The sequence below is a fragment of the Battus philenor genome, unplaced genomic scaffold (genome assembly GCF_028537555.1).
Source record: "Battus philenor isolate CCGP_79_NKW_IND1 unplaced genomic scaffold, ilBatPhil1.0.hap1 SCAF_9, whole genome shotgun sequence".
NCBI lineage: Eukaryota > Metazoa > Arthropoda > Insecta > Lepidoptera > Papilionidae > Battus > Battus philenor.
In genome coordinates, this window is record NW_027181759.1 from 2,959,750 (window position 1) to 2,966,404 (window position 6,655).

The window sequence follows — 6,655 nt, forward strand, 5'->3', positions numbered from 1 at the left end:
TAGAAAATATACAAATAGTTGCATAATAGGTAAGAAAAAAACATAAGAACATGTATACATATATACAAACCTATAATAAATAATTTATAATGCAATAAAAATAAACATCAAATTGGCACGAATCGTACTAATCTGAGAGAGAATAAAGAAACAAAATTAAAAAATACTCTAATGGATAAGTATTCAATGGTCGAGAAAAAAATTTCTTAACCGTCACTTACACACGTATTATTAAAATGTAAAAATATAAAACATAAATATACTACATTTTATCAGTTGATAGACGCCCACTACAAGGCATGGATCTTTCCCAAAGATCGTTACAATGACAGGACTCGCGCTGCCACGCACAACGTTTTTCCACAACCTTGATCATCTGTTCATCATAGAACATCTGAACCTTTAGGCGCCAAAGGCCTATGACTGCACCAAAATAAATAAGTCAGAATTTAAATATGCCATACGAATAGCATTAAACATGTTTATTATATTTTGTTTTAAAATATATTCTCTATTTTACATACAAGATATCTGTTTTTTAGCTTACACTGCTACCCAAGTTACATTAGCAGATTCGGCTGGTTCATATGAGGTGGGTGCAGGGTACAGAGAGCGCTTAAAATAACTTAAAACCTATTTCATGATTGTACCAAGACCAATTGAAATACCAAATCTTACATAGATATATTTTTTAATGTTGACAAAGATTTCAAGTGAGGAGAGACGTGAAGAGGATGAGGTATAAATTGTTTTCAAGAACAAATGATAAGTTAGACGTTACGCGGACACAGACCACGAGTTGCAGAACTAGACAGCGCAAAGTCAATTCCTAGTTCTCGTTAGTATTGAAGTTTCTCTATCGCACGGAAGTCTCGGTGCATATGTACTGAAGTGATCTACACATGGACTCATAGGGTTGTCACACTGTATCTAATTGCGAATTTGTTACTACCCTGTTTATTTTTTTTACTATAACAATTAGTATTCATATAAAATAAATAATTTATATTAAATAGTAATTGTTTACTTTGGTTTTGGTCGTCGTTTTAGATCATAGACGCCCACTGCAAGGCTTCCCCCAAAGATATCTATGAGAGATATACCATAATCCATGCCTGGCAGGTGAGTTGGCGATCTGAGAGTCGTATTATGACACGCAGACGACGCTGCTGCTCAGTCTCTGGAAACTTGTTTATGAACAATAGCAATCCTATATCATTAATGTACAGAGTGTGAATTATATAAGATTGTAACTCAGGCATCGAAATCGCTACTTACGTTCGCAAGTTCAGTCCTCTACCGCATAACCTTAGCCAAAATCACATTGAATCACTTTTTTACTATTTTATCATTAAGTTATTTACTAGTTCAATAACCATAGATTTTTGGATAAAGCCTATAGACGCCCACTGCACAGCAAAGCCTTCCGTCAAAGATTGGCGTGGGGTTGGTGGTCGCAGTTAGGTATTATAGTACGTAAAGTACGCTACTGCCCATCCTCTGGAAACATGTTTATAAAGAGAAGCAATCATATATAATTAGGCACAAATTGCAAATTATACGTGAAGTTGTTTCCCAGGAATTGAACCCGCGACCTATGATCGCGTAGTCTCATTCCTCTACCGCTGAGCTCCCCAACTTTACCTTACTTTGGTATACTATTCAGAAATGTAGACATAATTACGCTTATGCTCTTAGGTAAAAACATTATACCGACTGATTTTTGGCCGAAAAAATACTCATGACCTTTTATATTTTCACGATTTTCTATAAATATTAATTAATCTTCTTATAAGATTAATTTATGAATTTCAAATTCAAATTCAATAATTTCTAATTCAACAGACGTTGTTACATCTCTTCTTGATGTTAAGCTGAATCTTCCATCTGCTCGGATGACATCTGTTCAGTATTTTATTCAAATGTTAAATGTTACAGTACAGAGTAAAGTATACTCCTTCTCGTAACATTATTATCATCTCTGAGGATTGCGGTCTCCTGGACGCAGAGTAAATTTCATCTGATTCATACTGGGCTACCTGTTCCTATCTTTGACATTATTGGTGTAAAGTGTTGAGGAGATTTAGTCCGACCATCTTATATATGACTTTTCGGAATTTTTACTTCGACTTTTCCAGTGACCCGAATACTTGGCGCAGACCGTTCAAAGCTCATTAGACCTGATATCTGATATCTGCTGAGGATCTTGATCTCTTTTGATAAATTTTCCACCCACTGTGTTACGTCATCTGTGAAAGTCTTTGCCGGTGTGAACACGTGACTAACAGAGAAATATTCCAACTTTAAATCAAGCGTCTTAAATACTGATACAGGATGAATAGAAAAAAAAACATTAAATTTGTTTTATCCAGTGTTATATAAACCTATAACGTATAGGTTTTTAGTTGCCTTTTCTAATAAGCATCTTTTTATTCACGTAAATGCTAGCAAACAGCGATGGGCAATGGAAAAAAAATTCCATCTATACTTTTGTCTAAATTAAAAAAAAAACATTCCAAACCATTCACCAACATAATATTAGGCGTAAGTCATGGTAGCGATTTCATTAGTACTAACCGTTACATGACTCCTTAACCCAATAAAATAAGTTAAAACGTATGAACAAAGCAAGAAATGGATATCGGAATCGATCGTTAAACACACACAACATAACGTCACGGAGTAAAACAGTCCCTTGCTCTGCACTTTAGTTGTTCCGAACACGCAGTAAATCAAAACGGACTTCGCAATAATCTGGCCGATAAATCAAACAACTTCCAGAACTCAGGGTACATTGGTCCCACGTAAGTAACTTCGTCTTGTTTCCGCTTTCGAACATCGTGTTATATCGATACTTGTATTGTATATAAATTTTTATACCTTTTAAATTATCGCAGTCTTTACACATTCCATTGCTGCTATTGTAAATTGACGGCGTTACACATTTTTTTTATAAAGTATTATACCAAGCAATGTACTCAATTCATGTTTATATACACACCGAAATCGTTACATATGGTGATACTTAGTGTTCTTAAATTCTAAATCCTTTACACATACACTTAACTGTTAAACATGAGATATTATATGCATTTTATGAGCTCATTTATTAAAAAAAAAAATCTCTTTTCCAAATTTGAAATATAGAATTCTAAATTTGAAATTCTTGTCATCACAATCAAAGTTGCAGTAAGTCGCTGGATACAGGCAGCGCAAGATCAGTCATCGTAGCAATCTTTGGAGAAAGCCTACCTTGCTTTTTCATCATCACCAACATCTATCGGCTAAAATGAAGATGATGAAGATTGTGTCCAATTTAAGACACCTTGACGAAATCGATGACCACGCTGTCATATCCTCTGCTAACCCCAGGATAGTAGTAATAGGTGGTAGATATTGACATGACTTGATCGGACAGAAGGGTAGGTGATCCTTCAGATCTTCAGCCGTCTATTTAGTAGTATTTAGAAATTATCTAACTGTCGGGGAGCGGTAAAAAAACATTGAGATAGTTATTACCATACTGTAGAGAGCCTTTTAGTTTTGAGTTGATCATACTTGGACTAGTGGATGTGTCGTACTATCTGATGTAACTACAGCCTCATAAAAATCTATCCAAATTGACTTGCCGTCAATAATTGTCCTAAAAACATTATTCATAAAAACAAAAACATTTATTTCCAAATTTGAAAAAAGAATACTTTTGAAGTGATGATAATAATACTCTGTATTTTGTATTTTAATTAATTTATTTTAAAACGAAGTGGATAGACGAAATAACTTAGCTTAGGGGTTGTTCTGGTGAATGAAAGAAATGCTAAAAGGAACTTACAGACTAAACTTAAAAACGATTATGTTTGATACGTAGTCTTTGGTTGCCTTGCGCTCTTCAAGCTCTTATATCAAAGTGGTTATAAGTCACATCGCGCAGATAATAGTTGACACTGTCAACGAATTGGAAAGGTCCAATTGGGAATGTAATAGTTGACAAGCCATACAAAACACGGAAAGATGATACTTCACAGATAGCTGGAAGGGACTGGATGAACAAAGCAAATGACATGAATAGAATATGCTGAAGGAGGCCTAAGCTCAAAGAAGCCTTCACAAAATTTTTCAACTTTTAAGGTCGTGCATCGTAATGCAATCTTAAATGTTTGATCGAGTACAATAACAAACATTCCACTTACTTAACCGACTGTCATATTCCATGTCAAAGTTTACGTAACGATAAATGTTTGCCTAATGTGGAAAGCACTTTTGTACCAAAACTTTCTAGTATACGTATAGACGAGTAAGCATGTGCCTCACTCGTCTATATGTCCAATTTCTCAAAATTATTTTAATTTATTATTAAACGGTTTTATTTAGTTCCACCCGTACGGAATTTATTTGTTTATTTATTTGGGTCAAAATTAGAAATTATAATTTTAACACCTTCCCGTTGTCAGATTGGTCTGAAATTTGGTACACACATTTAATTTAGATGACAATACAATATAATAAAATCAATAACATTATAAATCTAAGATGGCCACCGATACAAAATGGCGGATTACATATTTTTCTTTAACCCCCTCAATATGGGTATCAAATTGCAAGGGCTACACTAGTAAAACACGTTGATTTTTTTCAAAATTTAAAATTCAAGATGGACGCTGTTCCAATATGGCGGACTAGGTACATATTTTTCCACAACCACCACAGTATGGGTATCAAAAAACCGTTTAACTTAAAAGTTTTTTAAATGTATTTATTCATTTATCTATTATGTTCTTAATAAAACCACTTCCATACTTATTTATCATCATTATCTTGATTTCAGCCATAGGACATTAAAAGCTATACTATGGATTACTAATAGGAGGAGTTGGAAGCTTGCATCCATCGTCATCCAACGATCTAAACAATCGTACAAACTTGTCAATCTGTAGTATCTACTACAGAACCTTAAGGTTCTAGCGCTCATCTATTCTACGCAGTATTTGGCCAACCCTTTGCTAAGCTATATCGTTTACTTATTTTCGTCTATTTATTTATCTATTTACGATTCCCGCAGAAAAACTCCTAGCGTGCCCTATCAACCCATCTTACTCATATAAATTAGATAAATATGCACCCAAATATATCTTTATAATACAGACATTTTTAAAATCAACAAAATAAAACTTTATAATCAAACTATGTAAGTGCTTATCTAGGTGCTTACCAATATTCCATTTAAACATTACGAATGGTCGTTGAGAAAATATGTCTGGCATAAATGATTCGACTGAACAAGCAAAACCGAACGATATCTTGGATTTAAAAAGAACATACGAATAAAACTTATGTTGCACTTAACTTGATTACGCAGCAAAGAGAGTAGCGTGTACCATGAATAATTTATAACTCAACCGCTGCTATTAATAAACGTAAACATGATTTTTATGGAAATTTCAGTGTTTATTATCCAAACTAAGGTAATAAATTGTGAAAAATGTTGACCGTATAAATATGAAATATATTTCATGAAATATTTTATTCACTAACATTATTCGTATTTTAAATTACGAAATTATAACCTGACATTACACTAAACGCAATGAAAAATCAGATACTACAACGTTTATATCAAGGATAAACCTCGAACCTTATGTGTCGGAAAGCACACAACATTCATGTTTTAACGAAACTTATGTGTATAGGCTTTATGGAAGTCACCCTACCATATTCCACACAAAATCAGACTCATTATATAATAATAATAATAAAACTTCACTTCATTCTATACTTCAAAAATGACTTAAAATTAGTAATTATAAACAACAGTTTTGATAATTTTGTATTAAGTTTATGTAGACCCCTTCAGGGTAAAAGCTTCCTCCAAAGCTTTCCATTTTTCTCCATCTTTAGGATCTTGAAGCCCGTGACCTATCGTAGCCACGATCTCGTCAGCCCATCTGGTATTAGTTCTGCCTCTCGCTCTGGTACCTCGTAGACCTATACTATACATTAATTAAATCGCATCTTTCATCACCGTTGTTGCTATGAATCTAAGCCTGCAAATAACTCAAACTAAAATAATTAAAGCGTTTTATAACTCTCAATTACTAAACTTAAACCAACTTTACAGTATTAAATAACAAGAGAAGCTGTTATCAAATTTGAATGACCAAATATTAAAATTATTTATTGTTTATTGTCCGTCGCTGTGATGTTTGTACCGCCAGAAGTTATTGGCAATTAAAGATTTTATACCTATACCCAATCAACCTGTATATATGTTAAGAATAACATAAAGATTTATTGTGCAAACTCCGCGAACAGTAAGAGCAGTCCATTATGAATCACAAAAGGGCCTCTATTTATTTTCAAAACACAATAAACCTCGCGCAAATTAAGACAAACATACCCCAAAGTGGTTTTAGAATTTACGGCGTCAACTCAATTCGAACGAGTTCTTTGTTAGTCCTGCCCTTGCGTCGAAAACAAAAAACTGTCTGAACAAATGGTTTATTGAAATCATTAGATCCCATTTTTTAATGTTGACCGTCACGCGATTTATGTTTTGATAGAGCATCATTGCATATAAAATCACAGCTTTATCCCAGAAATTATCCTTTTTTTTACTATATTTTTTTTATATTCAATAACTATCTCTATTAATGAACTT